This window comes from Salvelinus alpinus, chromosome 30, assembly GCF_045679555.1.
Source record: "Salvelinus alpinus chromosome 30, SLU_Salpinus.1, whole genome shotgun sequence".
Taxonomy (NCBI): Eukaryota; Metazoa; Chordata; class Actinopteri; order Salmoniformes; family Salmonidae; genus Salvelinus; species Salvelinus alpinus.
Window position 1 is genome coordinate 10,497,618 of NC_092115.1, and position 20,393 is coordinate 10,518,010.

Below are 20,393 nucleotides of genomic sequence, written 5' to 3' on the forward strand. Positions count from 1 at the left end.
AATACAGGACATAAAGCCCTTAGTTAGAATACAGGACATAACGCCCTTAGTTAGAATACAGGACATAAAGCCCTTAGTTAGAATACAGGACATAAAGCCCTTAGTAAGAATGCAGGACATAAAGCCCTTAGTAAGAATACAGGACATAAAGCCCTTAGTTAGAATACAGGACATAAAGCCCTTAGTAAGAATACAGGACATAAAGCCCTTAGTTAGAATACAGGACATAAAGCCCTTAGTAAGAATACAGGACATAAAGCCCTTAGTAAGAATACAGGACATAAAGCCCTTAGTTAGAATACAGGACATAAAGCCCTTAGTTAGAATACAGGACATAGAGCCCTTAGTTAGAATACAGGACATAAAGCCCTTAGTAAGAATACAGGACATAAAGCCCTTAGTAAGAATACAGGACATAAAGCCCTTAGTTAGAATACAGGACATAAAGCCCTTAGTTAGAATACAGGACATAAAGCCCTTAGTAAGAATACAGGACATAAAGCCCTTAGTTAGAATACAGGACATAAAGCCCTTAGTTAGAATACAGGACATAAAGCCCTTAGTAAGAATACAGGACATAAAGCCCTTAGTAAGAATGCAGGACATAAAGCCCTTAGTTAGAATACAGGACATAAAGCCCTTAGTTAGAATACAGGACATAAAGCCCTTAGTTAGAATACAGGACATAAAGCCCTTAGTTAGAATACAGGACATAAAGCCCTTAGTAAGAATACAGGACATAAAGCCCTTAGTAAGAATGCAGGACATAAAGCCCTTAGTTAGAATACAGGACATAAAGCCCTTAGTAAGAATACAGGACATAGCTTCTTTGCAAGCAATATGTATGTCCCTCTGAGTGTTATTGCTAATGCATATAAAACTGCAGAGTACTTGGCAAGATAACACACATCCAAGATGTGTACTGCTACTGGGAGAATCAAAGAAGGCACGAGAGAAAAAACCACCAGTCCTGTTCTTAATAATAATGCTCCCCAAACGGAATCTATTGTCTCGGTGTCGAAGTTAACGGATGACATGTGGTTTGTCTCCATGTAGACAGTCAATCACTCTGGTGGAGCAGAGGGCGGGTTTTATCTTTGTTCTTATGTAAAAAATAGCAAGATTAACAGAATTCTGTAGCAATATTTGCATTGAATATGGGATGCTGCAAATAATAGACCATTGCTTGAAGGTGCGTGTTGTCCACAGCTTAATACGGTGTAACATACTCTGCAAGTGGAACAGGGAGGTTTTAACCAGTGTTTCTAGTGACTGGCACCGGGGGGGGGGGCGTCATATTTGATCACCCTCAAAGTGCAGGAGTTTTTGATGACGTGAAGTGTGTGTGTGTGTGTGTGTGTGTGTGTGTGTGTGTGTGTGTGTGTGTGTGTGTGTGTGTGTGTGTGTGTGTGTGTGTGTGTGTGTGTGTACTGTGTTTGAAGTGTGTGTCAAATATGTGTTGTGTAATGTGTTGAGGCAAAATTCAAATATGTGTTGTGTAATGTGTTGAAGCAAAATTCAAATATGTGTTGTGTAATGTGTTGAGGCAAAATTCAAATATGTGTTGTGTAATGTGTTGAAGCAAAATTCAAATATGTGTTGTGTAATGTGTTGAAGCAAAACTTAGTGGTGGGGTCGGGCTTGTTGTTCAGGCTTGCTGTTCAGGCTTGTTGTTCAGGCTTGTTGTTCAGGCTTGTTGTTCAGGCTTGCTGTTCAGGCTTGCTGTTCAGGCTTGCTGTTCAGGCTTGTTGTTCAGGCTTGTTGATCAGGCTTGTTGTTCAGGCTTGTTGTTCAGGCTTGTTGTTCAGGCTTGTTGATCAGGCTTGTTGTTCAGGCTTGTTGATCAGGCTTGTTGTTCAGGCTTGTTGATCAGGCTTGTTGTTCAGGCTTGTTGTTCAGGCTTGCTGTTCAGGCTTGTTGTTCAGGCTTGTTGTTCAGGCTTGTTGTTCAGGCTTGCTGTTCAGGCTTGTTGTTCAGGCTTGTTGTTCAGGCTTGTTGTTCAGGCTTGCTGTTCAGGCTTGCGTGGCATGGCCTTGGCTATATGATGTATTATAAATGCAGTGTAATGGATTGCAGCAAGAACACTGAATTATTGACCATACTCGTTGTCTGGGTGCTCCCCCTACTAGGCTTTTCCCTCTTCTGGGAGTCCTACTGAAGGAACATACCAAGGTTCCATGTATCCCTGTTCTACTGAAGGAACATACCAAGGTTCCATGTATCCCTGTTCTACTGAATGAACATACCAAGGTTCCATGTATCCCTGTTCTACTGAAGGAACATTCAGAGGTTCCATGTATCCCTGTTCTACTGAAGGAACATACCAAGGTTCCATGTATCCCTGTTCTACTGAAGGAACATACCAAGGTTCCATGTATCCCTGTTCTACTGAAGGAACATTCAGAGGTTCCATGTATCCCTGTTCTACTGAAGGAACATACCAAGGTTCCATGTATCCCTGTCCTACTGAAGGAACATACCAAGGTTCCATGTATCCCTGTTCTACTGAAGGAACATACCAAGGTTCCATGTATCCCTGTCCTACTGAAGGAACATACCAAGGTTCCGTGTATCCCTGTTCTACTGAAGGAACATACCAAGGTTCCGTGTTTCCCTGTTCTACTGAAGGAACATACCAAGGTTCCATGTATCCCTGTTCTACTGAAGGAACATACCAAGGTTCCATGTATCCCTGTTCTACTGAAGGAACATACCAAGGTTCCATGTATCCCTGTTCTACTGAAGGAACATACCAAGGTTCCATGTATCCCTGTTCTACTGAAGGAACATACCAAGGTTCCATGTATCCCTGTTCTACTGAAGGAACATACCAAGGTTCCATGTATCCCTGTTCTACTGAAGGAACATACCAAGGTTCCATGTATCCTAGTAACCTGCCAGGATGTGTTATATTGTTAGATTATCACTTGTTCTGAGAGCTAAATTGTGTGTGATGTGTGTAATAAAGAGGTGTGTGTGTGTGATGTGTGTAATAAAGAGGTGTGTGTGTGTGTGATGTGTGTAGTAAAGAGGTGTGTGTGTGTGTGTGTGTGTGTGTGTGTGTGTGATGTGTGTAATAAAGAGGTGTGTGTGTGTGTGTGTGTGTGATGTGTGTAATAAAGAGGTGTGTGTGTGTGAGTGTGTAATAAAGAGGTGTGTGTGTGTGATGTGTGTAATAAAGAGGTGTGTGTGTGTGTGTGAGTGTGTGAGCGAGCGAGCAATTCTAATCTTGTCATGTCAGATGAGTAGTACAAAAACACTGTGACAGGGGTTGATATTTTCTAAACAACATTTCAAAGCACATTGGACTTTGTCCTCCATTGACTTTGGATCTGCTTGTGTTTTGGCTTAACAGCAGCCAGTGAGTGGACGTCATCTCCTATCAGTCTCTTCTCTGTCCCAACAGAGATGCTAACTGACAGAAGCTTGAATAAGGGTAAGGGCCTGGGGGTCCAAGCACTGAGTAGCCTACTACTCACCAATAGAATACAAACATTAACTTATGCCCCTCAGGAAAGCAATTGTATTAACGTAACTATTCATCAACTGCTGAATAAACAAATGAATACTTCAGTAAATAAATCATTCACGCATCAGTATTTCTAATTATACTTTTTGGGGGGTTAATGACATACATTTTAGTTAAATTAATACGATAGTCAAGTTTGGGGGTTGCTTTCATGTTGTTAGTTGGGAGTTGAGTCTTACTGGCTCGTGCACAATGTGGAGGAGCACTGATGGATTTGACAAGTCATGCTGTATCAGCATCCACCATCTGCCCTGCCTATCCCTGTGGTCTCTGATATCCTGTGGTCCCACATAACCTTTAGTCCCACATAACCTTTAGTCCCACATAGCCTTTAGTCCCAGATAGCCTTTAGTCCCACATAACCTTTAGTCCCACATAACCTTTAGTCCCACATAGCCTTTAGTCCCACATAGCCTTTAGTCCCACATAGCCTTTAGTCCCACATAGCCTTTAGTCCCAGAAAGCCTTTAGTCCCACATAGCCTTTAGTCCCACATAACCTTTAGTCCCACATAACCTTTAGTCCCACATAACCTTTAGTCCCACATAACCTTTAGTCCCAGATAGCCTTTAGTCCCACATAGCCTTTAGTCCCACATAGCCTTTAGTCCCACATAACCTTTAGTCCCACATAACCTTTAGTCCCACATAACCTTTAGTCCCACATAACCTTTAGTCCCACATAACCTTTAGTCCCACATAACCTTTAGTCCCACATAACCTTTAGTCCCACATAACCTTTAGTCCCAGATAGCCTTTAGTCCCACATAGCCTTTAGTCCCACATAACCTTTAGTCCCACATAACCTTTAGTCCCAGATAGCCTTTAGTCCCACATAACCTTTAGTCCCACATAACCTTTAGTCCCAGATAGCTTTTAGTCCCACATAGCCACATAGCCTTTTGTCCCACATATCATTTAGTCCCAGATAGCCATTAGTCCCAGATAGCCATTAGTCCCACATAACCTTTAGTCCCACATAACCTTTAGTCCCAGATAGCCTTTAGTCCCACATAGCTTTTAGTCCCACATAGCCACATAGCCTTTTGTCCCACATATCATTTAGTCCCAGATAGCCTTTAGTCCCAGATACCCTGTGGTCCCACATAGCATTTAGTCCCACATAGCGTTTAGTCCCACATAGCGTTTAGTCCCAGATAGCCTTTAGTCCCAGATAGCCTTTAGTCCCAGATAGCCTTTAGTCCCAGATAGCCTTTAGTCCCAGATACCCTGTGGTCCCACATAGCATTTAGTCCCAGATAGCCATTAGTCCCAGATAGCCATTAGTCCCAGATAGCCATTAGTCCCAGATAGCCATTAGTCCCAGATAGCCTTTAGTCCCACATAGCCTTTAGTCCCACATAGCCTTTAGTCCCACATAGCCTTTAGTCCCACATAGCCTTTAGTCCCACATAGCCTTTAGTCCCACATAGCCTTTAGTCCCACATAGCCTTTAGTCCCACATAGCCTTTAGTCCCAGATAGCCTTTAGTCCCACATAGCCTTTAGTCCCACATAGCCTTTAGTCCCACATAGCCTTTAGTCCCACATAGCCTTTAGTCCCAGATAGCCTTTAGTTCCACATAGCTTTTAGTCCCACATAGCCTTTAGTCCCACATAGCCTTTAGACCCAGAAAGCCTTTAGTCCCACAGATAGCCTTTAGTCCCACATAGCATTTAGTCCCAGATAGCATTTAGTCCCTTTAGTCCCACCTAGCTTTTAGTCCCAGAAAGCCTTTAGTCCCAGAAAGCCTTTAGTCCCACATAGCCTTTAGTCCCACATAGCCTTTAGTCCCAGATACCCTGTGGTCCCACATAGCCTTTAGTCCCACATAGCATTTAGTCCCAGATAGCCTTTAGTCCCAGATAGCCTTTAGTCCCAGATAGCCTTTAGTCCCAGATAGCATTTAGTTCCAGATAGCCTTTAGTCCCAGATAGCATTTAGTTCCAGAAAGCCTTTAGTCCCAGATAGCCTTTAGTCCGAGATACCCTGTGGTCCCACATAGCCTTTAGTCCCACATAGCATTTAGTCCCAGATAGCCTTTAGTCCCAGATAGCCTTTAGTCCCAGATAGCCTTTAGTCCCAGATAGCATTTAGTTCCAGAAAGCCTTTAGTCCCAGATAGCCTTTAGTCCCAGATAGCCTTTAGTCCCAGAAAGCCTTTAGTCCCAGATAGCCTTTAGTCCCAGATAGCCTTTAGTTCCAGATAGCCTTTAGTCCCAGATAGCCTTTAGTCCCAGATAGCCTTTAGTCCCACCTAGCATTTAGTCCCAGAAAGCCTTTAGTCTCAGATAGCCTTTAGTCCCACCTAGCCTTTAGTCCCACATAGCCTTTAGTCCCACATAGCCTTTAGTCCCAGATAGCCTTTAGTCTCAGATAGCTGGCTGCACAATATCCTGTGCAGATTGACTCTACCAATCATATCATGCTTCTTTAAGACTTGATCTTTAACCCTTACTAGAGTTGAGTTGAGGGACCTACTGTTGCATCACCTTTACCAATTCCTTTGCTCTGTATATTTGGATCGATCGATCAATAAACCAATCAATCAATCAATTAATCAAATGTAGTTAGTATTTTTAATAGATAGCTACATGTCACAAAGTCCACATACAGTATAGACACAAAGTGGACATATGAGGAACATACATGCATAGCTACACATGACAGTAAATTGGCACCGGCGAACCATTTGTCAAGCACAGACTTCCCCTTTGTGGAGCACTGAAAAATACCCATATTGTAGTTATTCTGAATGCTCTGCCTCCTTCTCTTTGAAGTACATCGATGACTCACCACAGCGCTTGTCTTCTGTGGGCTGGAATCCATGGTTACGGAGCTCCAGGTGATTGTCATCTCACATCGAGTCAAGTCTTAATCATGCCCGGCGATCTCTTATGAGATCCTTTTGAAAGAGGGAACAGGCATTATAGTAGCGATCGATATAGAGCCGTATGAATCAGTCAGGTACCTGTAATTATAAGTCACATTAGTGTTTCCCTTGGCATTGTTTTGGCGGGGAACCCTACAACAAGGCCTTGCTGTTGGCACCTTACAACAAGGCCTTGCTGTTGGCACCTTATAACAAGGCCTTGCTGTTGGCACCTTACAACAAGGCCTTGGTGTTGGCACCCTACCACAGGGCCTTGGCGTTGGCACCCTACCACAAGGCCTTGCTGTTGGCACCCTACCACAGGGCCTTGGTGTTGGCACCCTACCACAGGGCCTTGGCGTTGGCACCCTACCACAGGGCCTTGGCGTTGGCACCATACCACAGGGCCTTGGCGTTGGCACCCTACCACAGGGCCTTGGCGTTGGCACCCTACCACAGGGCCTTGGTGTTGGCACCCTACTACAGGGCCTTGCTATTGATTTGGGGGTGTTTGTGCTTTTGCTGGAAACACAATCACATAGGTGATATCAATAAGCCTATGTCAAGGCCAAAACTTGAACTGGTTTAAATGTATTTGTTTTAGCTTCCTCCTTCCCTGTCCGCTTCACTTACTTGTTCTATCTTCTTCTCTACTTCCTATTCAGCATCTTAAAGTGTCACTCCCTAATCATCTCTACTTATTGACTCATTGTCCCAATTCCCACTCTTGTCTCTATTACCCTAGTGGCAACATGTGTAATTATCTGTTTGCAAACGGGCTTTTTGGTTGAGAAGACATTATATAACCAGATTACAACCAATTGGTCTCTGTTATAACCAGATTACAACCAACTCATCTCTGTAACAACCAGGTAAAGATATATTTGTCATGACAAATAAAGACATAATGGGAAAAATGTTAAACATTTTTTAACAAAGCGTCCCTATACAGCCAGTATACAGCCTGGCCTCATTACGTTGTTGCAACCAGTTTTGACCAATAGAATATTATTATCACACCAACATGTTTGTTGAAAAGCTATAGAAAGTTTATGCAGGGCTCATCACCTCCCCAAGACACCTCCCTTAGAAGACCCCCTCAAGCTCTCCCTAAGATACCTCCCTTAGACGAGCAATGTGCTGCTCTGTCCTGACGCAGGGGATCTGTCGCCCATCATCCTGGCCCGACAATAAGCAAAATCATCCCTGCACACAAGATACAACTTTGTGGCAACTATTTAATATATTAATAGATTTAAAAAAGCGGGTTTTTATTCCCCCTTTGTCCTTTCACTATTCTTAAAATCATGTTTGAGCTTTTAATTAAGAGGCGAAAGAAACACACACCTATTTAGGCGAGGTGCTGGCTAGCGGAGTAGAACACTTGAAAAAGAAAAGGAGAGCCGCACACTCTAGGAGCTCAGATGCAAAAATATTTATGTCCAACGTTTCGACAGACAAGCTGTCTTCATCCGAGTATAATGACAAACACTGCAGGATGACTCATTTATATAGTGTCAAAAGACACACAGGTGTCTGTAAATATGGCCAGTTGTGGCCTGATATCATTGGTTAATTCTCATATATTAAAATAGCATACAAAAAAACATAAATGGATAGCATACGATCATAGATACAATTTGGCTACATAAGCCTACAAACATTTACAATGAATAGCAAAAGCACAATAGTCACAAGAATGGCTTCAGAGCAAAGTCTACGTTGAGAAATTAAAGATCCAGGCAGCCTCTCGTTTTAACAATAAATTGTCGAGGTCACCCCCTCTCCTAGGGAGGGTGAAGTGTTCGATGCCGATATAACGTAGGGACGAAATCAAGTGGTTCACTTCCAAAAAGTGGGCCTCAACTGGATACGTCGAGTTTTTGCACCTAATGGTGGTACGATGCTCCGAGATTCATACTTTTAATTTGCGCTTCGTTTTACCCACATCATTTTTACCATAATAATTTAGTAGTTTAGTCTCCTCAACTTCTTCAACAGCCACACCATTCATTACCAGATTCAGCTGAGGTCTAGCAGTTAAGGAATGATTTGTACCAAATACAATGCTCTTAGTTTTAGAGATGTTCAGGACCAGTTTATTACTGGCCACCCATTCCAAAACAGACTGAAACTCTTTTTTAAGGGTTTCAGTGACTTCATTAGCTGTGGTTGCTGATGCGTATATAGTTGAATCATCAGCATACATGGACAACATGCTTTGTTTAAAGCCAGTGGCTGGTCATGGGTGAAAATAGAAAAGAGTAGAGGGCCTAGAGAGCTGCCGTGCGGTACACCACAATTTACATGTTTGACATTAGAGACACTTCCATTAAAGAAAACCCTTTTGAGTTCTATTTGATAGATAGCTCTGAATCCACGATATGGCAGAGGTTGAATTGCCATAGCACTTAAGTTTTTTCAACAACAGGTTATGGTCAATAATATCTAAGGCTGCACTGAAAGCTAACATTACAGCTTCCTCAATCTTCTTATTATCAATTTATTTCAACCAATCATCAGTCATTCGTGTCAGTGCAGTACATGTTGAGTGCCCTTCTCTATAAGCATGCTGAAAGTCTGTTGTTAATTTGTTTGTACAGAGAAATAGCATTGTATTTGGTCAAACACAATATTTTCCAACAGTTTACTAAGAGCTGGCAGCAAGCTGATAGGTCTGCTGTTAGAACCAGTAAAGGCTGATTTACCACTCTTGGGTAGCGGAATGACTTTGGCTTCCCTCCAGGTCTGAGGACCAAGACTTTCCTCTAGGCTCAGATTAAAAATATGACAGATAGAAGTGGCTATAGAGTCAGCTACCATCCTCAGTAGCTTTCCATCTAAGTTGGCAATGCCAGGAAGTTTGTCATTATTGATCAGATATAATTAGCCCAGATATAAGGAGCCTGCATGGGAAGCAAGGGTAGGAACCGGTTCAGGGAACAGAACCAAAAACGGGAAAATAACTAAATGATTTGAGGAACAGAAACCAAACAGAAAAATAAAGTGATTTAAAGCATGGGAACCCGTTAATAAAGTTATTTTACATTCCAGGCATTTATTTCCAGTCCCACAAAAATCACAATAAAGCATCTATGCAAAGCCCTCACTTTGTTATTCAGAAACTTATTCCAGCGTCTGCCTGCCAGCTGAACATCTCTGTCAGTGTGTTTAGGCTAACTGCCCCTCCCCTCTGAAGCATAGATTACTGTAGCCCCTCCCCCTCTGAAGCATAGATTACTGTATCCCCTCCCCCTCTGAAGCATAGATTACTGTAGCCCCTCCCCCTCTGAAGCATAGATTACTGTAACCTACTGACAACATTACAAGCATGATTCAGAAATTTGGAAGAGATGTTTAATTAGAGAAAAAATCTATGACTTTTTTTCAATGCTAGTTAAGGATACTATAGTTATCATGTTTCATATTGGATTTATTAACAACAAAAAATGTAAGACGTGTTTTTAATTCTAGTGCTGCTCTGCACACACAAGCTTGTTGGCTCTGGTCCAGCGTTAAACCAACTTGGAAGTTCAAAGACATTGAAAGTTCCTCCATAGAAGCCGCTCCTCCCTATGTATAATACTGTGGACCTAATTCAGATAATGCACGTCATAACAAGATGCCCAGCGCTTCAAGGCAAGCTTCCTCTATACTCTCTCTCTCTCTCTGTCTCTCTCTCTCTCTGTCTCTCTCTCTCTCTCTGTCTCTCTCTCTCTCTCTCTCCTCACCCTCAAAATGTCAGTTGTATCTTACGCCCCAAACACTGTGACTGGCAGCACAGTCTGTGTGTTTGTCTTTCATTATGATTAAACCATGCTGTTAACGGCAAAATTAAATGTGCTCCTAACGACTTTCCTATAGATTAAAAAGCTCCACAGCAAGCTGCTCTATCCGCACTGATTGGTGAGTCATTTAATGTTGAGCTAAATGTAAAATATATATATATTTCAGAGGTTAAAAAAGGAACAAAAAGGAGCGATATAAATCGGGGTTTGAACCAGTTCAGAACTTTATTTTGCCCGTCGGAACAGTGGAACGGAACCCCCAAAAATGATAGTTCTGTTCAGAACGAAACGATTAGAAAATAATTTAGGTTCCAACCCCTGATAGGAAGGGCCTGTGTTGAAATCACCATGAATCAAAAACAAGCCTTCATGCATTATGGATCCTCCGCAGTACAGTGAGTATGTTACATAAGGACTGTAGCTTATGGAATTAGGGGGAGTGAGTCTGTATTAGGTGTGTGTGTGTGCACGTGCGTGTGTTGTAATTTCCCTTCCCATCCTCTGAAACGTGGCGATAGAGATAATCAGCTTCAAAGGGGGGTGCTTTGCTAATGAGTGTTAGCTGCTGTGACAGCCAAGGAGGTTTGTCCTCCCTCGCCTCTCCTCCGTTCCTCCCTCCTTCCATTCATCTGCTCTTCCTTCTCTCCCTGTCTCCATCTTCACGGAGGCACTTTACACTTCCTTCACGGAGGCACTTTACACTTCCTTCACGGAGGCACTTTACACTTCCTTCACGGAGGCACTTTACACTTCAGAGAAGCCCAGCGACGGAACCTTCAAATCATTTCCACATCCACCAATACCTAATTATCTTATCTTCTCTCTTCCTCCTCCTTCTCCCGAGAGTCTCCCTCATTTAAAAATGCAAGCTGCAGACAAGCGCATAAAGTGGTCACGTCAGATGCCATGCCCATCATGACGTATAGCACTATGCATGAACTCAATATATCTCTATTTTCCTCCACTGTTTCCACTGAAATCAAGTCTTTGGTTAACTCAATTTACTATGTAACTTTGAGTACTGCGTGCCGTCTTTAGAATACACGTGGTATACACATGGTAGGCCTCATCTTAAGATCAGCTTTCACGTTTATTTGGGCATCGTCCAGTGAACACCCATACACACTCAATCTCTGTAAATACATGTATCTGCATACATTACTATATCATTAACGATACACAGTGCATATGGCATATCTTTTGCATAAGCAAAACATACCAATAAAATATTTGCACAATGTAAAGGCCTACTTACATATTGAACTGTATCAGTTATTTTAGGCTTGAAGTCGATAGTGTGGCAGTGGCACGTACACAGTAATGATCAGGCTGGTCCCTCCCATCTGAAAAAAAATCAACCTCATCTCAACCTCATCTCAACCTCGGCTCAACCTCGGCTCATCCTCATCTCAACCTCATCTCAACCTCGGCTCATCCTCATCTCAACCTCGTCTCAACCTCATCTCAACCTCATCTCAACCTCATCTCAACCTCATCTCAACCTTGTCTCAACCTCATCTCAACCTCGTCTCAAACATGTCTCAGCACCACGAGAGGAGAACATAAACAGCATAAATATTGTATGTTTTTTTTTTTACCTCACTGCCTCCTTCACTTCCCTTATCATCCCTCGCTCAAGATGTAGAGGAGAGTAAGCGGCTTTCGGATTTCTAAAGGCTTTCGGTTGGTTATCAACAGATATTGAAAAGAAGAAAAAAAAGATCGTGGCAAAGATATAAACCAAACTTGTCTCTCTGTGACGTACATGCCTGTAGTGCAGGGATCATCAACTAGATTCAGCCGCGGACAGATTTGTTTTCTTGAGCGGATGGTCAGGGGACCGCGACATAATGACAAATCATTTGTAGACTGCAGCTTGACTGCAGGAAGCGGAAACATTTATAGACGATCACGTACTGTATATCTCTCTACGGATTTCCAAAATGAAAATAATTTGGAGCTGATTTGCTAGTGTTTTTTCAGTATTTTACGTCTACCAATAACTTGGGGGCCAAATAAATTCACCCGCGGGCCAAATTTGGCTTGCGGGCCACCAGTTATAGTTCTATAGTATATCATCACTAACAAACCCATTTGTCACGCCCTGACTTTAGTTATATTTGCTTTCTTTATTTTTTGGTTAGGTCAGGGTGTGACAAGGGTGGTTTGTTTAGTTTTTGTATTGTCTAGGGGTTTTTGTCTTGTCTAGGGTTTTTGTTTATCTATGGGGATTTTGTATGGTCTAGGGGTTTGTAGGTTTATGGTGGCCTGAATTGGTTCCCAATCAGAGACATCTGTTTCTCGTTGTCTCTGATTGGGGAGCCTATTTAGGTTGCCATTTTCCATGTTGGGTTTGTGGGTAGTTGTTTTGTGTGAGTACCTGACAGAACTGTTGTGTTTTGTTCCACGGTTGTTTTTTTGTTTCAGTGTTCAGGTTATAATAAACATCATGAACACTTACTACGCTGCACTTTGGTCGAACATCGTTACACCATGTTTGTAATTGACATGTGAACTACATCATTTCAAAAGTAGTAGCTGACTCTTGTCTGTTTCGTTTTTTTTACTTTTCACTTTAGCAACTCATAGTCTTCAATTTTTGTCAAATTGAAATGCCAGATTTGAGTAGTCATCCTATTATATTGTATTATTGAGAATAAAAAAAAAATCGTCTGCCTTGCTCTTTTCCAAGTGAATATTCACAAAGTCTAGGCTAGATGTTGCATTATTCTGTCAAAGATGTCATTAGGATTACTTAAAGTTATCGCTCAGAATAAAATAAAATAAATGTATTCTATAACGCACAAAGACTTTACTCTATAACGTTGTGTCTTCTGAGTCTGACGACCACGAGGGCTGTGTTTTATTTATCACCACAGCAGAACGGCCCAGTGAAGGCAGTTCTGAAGCTATAAATCTCTGGAGGTGTGTTCTCCGGCTGACTCCCAACAGTGTACAACGGTTCCATCCATCCCCAATTTATCTCCAATAGATAAAAATAAAACACTGTCAAACAGAGGAATAAGCAAAGAGAGGATAAATAGTTGTGTCAGAGCCCCCAGCTAGTCTCTCATCTCTCCTGAGTTTCAGACTATAAAAAAAACGTTATTTGTCCGCCGCTTTGGTACGACAAACCGTCATTTGGGAATGAGGCTAATTTGTCCCGCTGAAATGTTAAAGTAAATAAAAAAATAAAAAAAGGCCTCCATATTCAGTATTCTGGCAGAAGTCTCTGTGGTCTCAAGCTGCCTGTCCATCAACCATAGTGAAGATGGTACATTCACAGACGCTCATTATGAAATGCCAAATTGCATTTCCAGTCGACTGTATGTGACAGAACGTAAGAGCTTGATGGTAGGGAAAGACCCAGCCATAGCCCATGGCTATACGAACCCTTCTGAAACACATGGAGCTGCCCTAAGAGAACGCTGCATTGACAGGACTCGGAGACTGAATTGAGTGAATTCACAGACTTGCCTCATCAACAAAGCTTTGTGTTATTCATTAATTCCACTCATCCTCGTACTCCATAGACGTCTTGAACGCTCCTCGAGGGACCAGGACTGGATGTGACACGATGGCTGCTGACAGGATGGAATGTCTCGATTAGCGAATGAGGTTAGACTGCTCTAGGAGATGGCGGGTATTGATAGGCTCAAAGCTCAGACTCGGCTCCAGGATGACATGCATGAGGGGGCATTTTAAATTCATCGGGGGGGGGGGGGACAACTAGTATTGCTTTAGAGCGCTAGTAAAACAAGGTAGATTGGTCCAACTGCTGTTCAAATGTACAAAAAAGTATCTGAAATGTAGCCATACAACAAATGTTATTTTTATAGAATAACACAAGGAAGATATGTCCCCCACTACGACATACAGGTGTATCGGAAATGCATAATTTGCGCCTACCAACACGCACAGATCAGCTGGACAGGTTGAGCACCGGTAGGCTATCAGAGATTCTTACAGGCTTCAACTTCAATAATTATAACTAAAGTCTACATTTCTGTCAGATTTATGACACTACGCAATGAGCGCAACCTTATAGTAAGCCAAGTCGCCACTTTTCCAGGTACGCAATATGTTTTTCATAGCTGATGTGAAATGTCCTACATGACAGTAGCCATTTTGAATCTGCCACGAATAAGAGTAAATGCCAAATTCAGAGAGCAACAAACAGGCGCTATAGCAAGACAGCAGGGAGCGTCGGCTGTGTGTCGTTGTCATAGTAATGACTTCACTTTTACAGTAGCCTGTCACACAATGACTGTGCAATGCAAATGAATGATAGCAGACTGAACGTTTGCCTACTTCTTCTAGTAGGCTACACATGGTATTGGTCATATACTACTGCGACATACAGAATTGAACTAAATGGAGACCTATCTGAACTTTAGCCACATACACAGCAACTGTCATTTTGCACACAAGAAAGCACTGGATGTTGAAGAGAAGCCTCACGAAGACTGGTAGCCCAAGAGGGACCATGGACAGAAGGCGTGATGAAGGGATGCACTGCCAATTTCAGCACCACCAAAGTGACAGCCAGGACAATAGCAGCACTGCGCCAGGGCTCACCTCAGAGCACAATAAATAGGCTACTTTGGTCATTGTCCCTATACCTATAAAATAACGCAAAGCTGTATATCTATCAATAGCAATTAGACCCACGAAAGCAAGCAATGACATTAAGAATCACAGATAAATCTAACATGCATTGTAGTAAAAAGCAAAGGCCTATTTGCCATATCTTCAATCTAAGCCTACAGGAAAGGGTGTGCCCTCAGGCCTGAAGGGAAGCAAAAGTAATTCCGCTACCCAAGAATAGCCAAGCCCCCTTTACTGGCTCAAACAGATGATCAATTAGCCCGTTACCAACCCTTAGTAAACTTTTGGAATGTTTGACCAAATATAATGCTATTTCACAGTAAACAAATTAACAACATATTTTCAGCACGCTTTTAGGGAAGGGCATTCAACATATTCGGCACTTACACAAATGACGGATGATTGGCTGAGTGAAATTGATGATAAAAGATTATGGGAGCTTTGTTAGACTTCAGTGCAGCTTTTGACATCATCGATCATAATCTGCTGCTGGAAAAAACGTATGTGTTATGACTTTACATCCCCTGCTATGTTGTGGATCAAGAGCTACCTGTCCAACAGAACACAGAGGGTGTTCTTTAATGGAAGCCTCTCCAACATAATCCAGGTAGAGGCCCCTTACTTTTTTCAATCTTTACAAATGACCTGCCACTGGCTCTGAGTAAAGCCTGTGTGTCTATGTATGCTGATGACTCAACACTATACACATCAGCTACCACAGCAAGTGAAATCACTGCAACACTTAACAAAGAGCTGCAGTCAGTTTCAGAATGGGTGGCAAGAAATAAGTTAGTTCTAAATATTTCAAAATAAACCCTGAACCTCAACTAAATCTTATAATGGGTAATGTGGAAATTGAGCAAGTTGAGGAGACTAAACTGCTTGGAGTAACACTAGATTGTAAAATATTATGGTCAAAACACATTGATGCAACAGTAGCTAAGATGGGGAGAGAAAGCGCAGCTCTGCCTTTTTTAACAACGCAATCAACAAGGCAGGTCCTACAGGCTCTAGTTTAGTCACACCTGGACTGTTGTCCAGTCGTTTGGTCAGGTGTATAGGGCTGAAGCGTTCACGAAATTTCATAAGAGGTGATTGTCAAGAAAATAACTGTCGGTCTCACGGTAATTGACCGTTAATTAACATAAACACATTTAGCATCTCCTGGCTTCCACACATAGCCTACAAGACATTTTTAAAAAGTCTAATAAATCCATGTAATACAGCCTACACCTTCACAATAAATCGATTATTTACAGTGGTGTAAAGTACTTAAGTAAAAATACTTTCAAGTACTACTTAAGTAGCTTTTTTTTAGTATCTGTACTCTACTATTTTTTTTTTTTGACAACTTTTACTTTTACTTCACTACATTCCTAAAGACTATAATGTTCTTTTTACTCCCTACATTTTCCCTGACACCTAAAAGTACTCGTTACATTTTGAATGCTTAGCAGGATGGGAAAATTGTCCAATTCAAGCACTTATCAAGAGAACATCCCTGGTCATCCCTACTGCCTCTGATCTGGATGACTCACCAAACACAAATGCTTTGTTAGTAAATTATGTCTGAGTGTTGGATTGTGCCCCTGGCTATCTATAAAAAAAAAATAAACAAGACAATGATGCCATCTGGTTTGCTTAATATAAGGAATTTTAAATGATTTATAATTTTACTTTTACTTTTGATACTTAAGTACATTTGATCAATTACATTTACTTTTGATACATAACTATATTTAAAACCAAATACTTATTAGACTTTTACTCAAGTAGTATTTTACTGGGTGACTTTCACATTTACTTGAGTCATTTTCTATTAACATATCTTTACTTTTACTCAAGTATGACAGTTGGGTTCTTTTTCTACCACTGATTATTTATTTTAGACAGGTCTAAAGAAGCATGATATGAAGAAAATGTAGTCTATTTCTGAAGAACAGAATAGCATACTCTGAGTTGTCCTGATATTAGGTCCTGATATGGCTATGCCATATGGCTGTGGGCGACACTAGTTCATTTAGGAGACAAGATTTTCTTATAATTCCGTGACATAATTTTATATTATTTGATAGTATAAAGAATACAATTGAACAAAGCTGAATAAATTAGATTTTTTTTCTCCAAACGATTTGAGGAAGTGCGCACATTCGCCTATTCTGTGTTTAGTGGTTAACAAATAAATAGGTACTCTTATATGCTTAATTTATAGTTATTAATGTAGCTTTAGTTGTTCTACAAACATTGGGCTATATGTTTTGATTTTTAATACATTGTAAGGCTGCATGATGAGACTCTAAAGATGATTTGAAATAAGTTGCTTGAAAGGAATGAGCTCTGCTACACTCCAATAGTCTCTCATTCACAATTTGACAAGCACTTGATAATGCCTCAAATTTCACCGAGGCATTCCCTTTGTGTCGGTAAGGCTCCCTAAAAAAAGTGCTGCGTTGTAACCTTCTCCCTGTGTATGCGGCGCAATTCGAAGCGTCTCTCACTCACACTGCTCTCTGTCACGTGATCGGGTCTTTTTCACAGGCTAGTCAAGAGAGACACATCGGGGACGCAACTGCGAGCATCTTTATCCAGTTCCGAGGTGCATATTGAAGATATTTTTTCATCAGCCAACAAGATGAGTAGGCCTGACAAACAACAAAAACAATAGTCTATGTCAATCTATTATCCCCCACAGTACAAAAGTCGACCTATTCTATTCTGTGTGAGAAATAAATATTCCAAACATAGTCTGGGACAGTTGTGGGATGCGTAAGATCCCAAAATATTACAAACCTGTTTTATGCAATGTGGCTGCCGTTTAGCTTAACACCTCTACAGGATCGGTGTCCCCCCCGCGGGACGGTTTAGCTAACGTGCGCTAATGCGATTAGCATGAGATTGTAAGTAACAAGAACATTTCCCAGGACATAGACATATCTGATATGGGCAGAAAGCTTAAATTCTTGTTAATCTAACTGCACTGTCCAATTTACAGTAGCTATTACAGTGAAATAATACCATGCTATTGTTTAAGGAGAGTTTGCCCAGAAATGTTGAACAGTAATGCAATGGTTCATTGGATCAGTCTAAAACGTTGCACGTACACTGCTGCCATCTAGTAGCCAAAAACTAAATTGTGCCTAAACTGGAATATTACATTGTCCTTTCTCTTGCATTTCGAAGATGATGGAGGAAAAAACATGTTTTTTCTTTGTATTATCTTTTACCAGATCTAATGTGTTATAATCTCCAACATTAATTTCACATTTCCACAAACATCAAAGTGTTTCCTTTCAAATGGTATCAAGAATATGCATATCCTTGCTTCAGGTCCTGAGCTACAGGCAGTTAGATTTGGGTATGTGTTTTGAGGCGAAAATTGAAAAGGGTCCGATCCGTTTTAAAATGTTGATAAACTATTAGGCTATTTCTTCACATTATAAGCCCAGCAATGCACACATGGTAGAAGGCTGTAAGCGTGAATGTTCCATTAGCGTAAAACATCATTATCAAAAGTGACCCCAGATGCAATTATGCAAGTAATGCTTTTATTATAAAGTTGCATTTTTATGGTGAAAATTATCTTCCCCAAACTTGAAACTCACGTGCTGCGTATACACATACGCCAGTTAGGCTCTACACCACTTGTAAAGCAGATTAATGTGCTTAATTTTAAGAAGTTATTTGTCCACCTTTGTTGCGATAATTTTTCATTTTTTATTTTTTAATTTAACCTTTATTGAAACTAGGCAAGTCAGTTAAGAACAAATTCTTAATTACAATGACGGCCTACACCAAAAGGCAAAAGGCCTCCTGCAGGGACAAGGGCTGTGATTAAAATAATTATAAAATATATATGAGGTTTAAACACGAGAGACAACACAACACTACATAAAGAGAGACCAAGGCAACAACATAGCAAGGCAGCAACACACGACAACACAGCATGGTAGCAACATGATAGCAACACATGACAACACAGCATGGTAGCAACACAACATGACAACAACAAGGCAGCAACACATGACAACACAGAATGATAGCAACACAACATGACCACACAGCATGGTAGCAACACAACATGACCACACAGCATGGTAGCAACACAACATGACAACACAGCATGGTAGCAACACAACATGACCACACAGCATGGTAGCAACACAACATGACAACACAGCATGGTAGCAACACAACATAACAACAACATGATAGCAACACAAAATGGTAGCAGCACAAAATATTGTACAAACATTATTGGGCACAGACAACAGCACAAAGGGCAAGGACGTAGAGACAACAATACATCACGCAAAGCAGCCACAACTGTCAGTAAGAGTGTCCATGAGTGAGTCTTTGAATGAATAGATTGAGATTAAACTGTCCAGTTTGAGTGTTTGTTGCAGCTCGTTCCAGTCGCTAGCTGCAGCAAACTGAAAAGAGGAGCGACCCAGGGATGTGTGTGCTTTGGGGACCTTTAACAGAATATGACTGGCAGAACAGGTGTTGTATGTGGAGGATGAGGGCTGCAATAGATATCTTAGATGGGGGGAGTGAGGCCTAAGAGGGTTTTATAAATAAGCATCAACCAGTGGGTCTTACGACGGGTATACAGAGATGACCAGTTTACAGAGGAGTATAGAGTGCAATGATGTGTCCTATAAGGAGCATTGGTGGCAAATCTGATGGCCGAATGGTAAAGAATATCTAGCCGCTCGAGAGCACCCTTACCTTTACGATCTATAAATTATGTCTTCGTAATTTAGCATGGGTAGGATGGTCATCTGAATCAGGGTTAGTTTGGCAGCTGGGGTGAAAGAGGTGCGATTACGATAAAGGAAACCAAATCTAGATGTAACTTTAGCCTGCAGCTTTGATATGTGCTGAGAGAAGGACAGTGCACCGTCTAGCCATACTCCCAAGTACTTCTAAACCCTCAGAGGTAGTAATCACACCTGTGGGAAGAGAGGCATTGTTCTTACCAAACCACATGACCTTTGTTTTGGAGGTGTTCAGAAGAAGGTTAAGGGTAGAGAAAGCTTGTTGGACACTAAGAAAGCTTTGTTGTAGAGCATTTAACACAAAATCCCGGAGGGGCCAGCTGAGTATAAGACTGTGTCATCTGCATATAAATGGATGAGAGAGCTTCCTACTGCCTGAGCTATCTTGTTGATGTAAATTGAGAAGAACATGGGGCCTAGAATCGAGCCTTGGGGTACTCCCTTGGTGACAGGCAGTGGCTGAGACAGAAGATTTTCTGACTTTATACACTGATCTCTTTGAGAGAGGTAGTTAGCAAACCAGTCCAAAGACCCCTCAGAGACACCAATACTCCTTAGCCGGCCCACAAGAATGGAATAGTCTACCGTATCAAAAGCTTTGGCCAAGTCAATAAAAAAAGCAGCACAACATTGCTTAGAATCAAGGGAAATGGTGACATCATTGAGGACCTTTAAGGTTGCAGTGACACATCCATAACCTGAGCGGAAAACAGATTGCAAACCAGAGAGAATATTATAGACATCAAGAAAGCCAGTCAGTTGATCATTGGCAAGTTTTTCCAACATTTTTGATAAACAGGGCAAAATAAAAATAGGCCTA

General features: G+C 41.4%; 1 protein-coding gene across 1 annotated transcript in view; it reads left to right on the plus strand.

The window, feature by feature from the left end:
• The window catches only part of LOC139559790 (metabotropic glycine receptor-like), a 129,595-nt gene that overhangs the window by 15,096 nt on the left and 94,106 nt on the right, over window positions 1-20,393 (plus strand). The window lies entirely within an intron of this gene.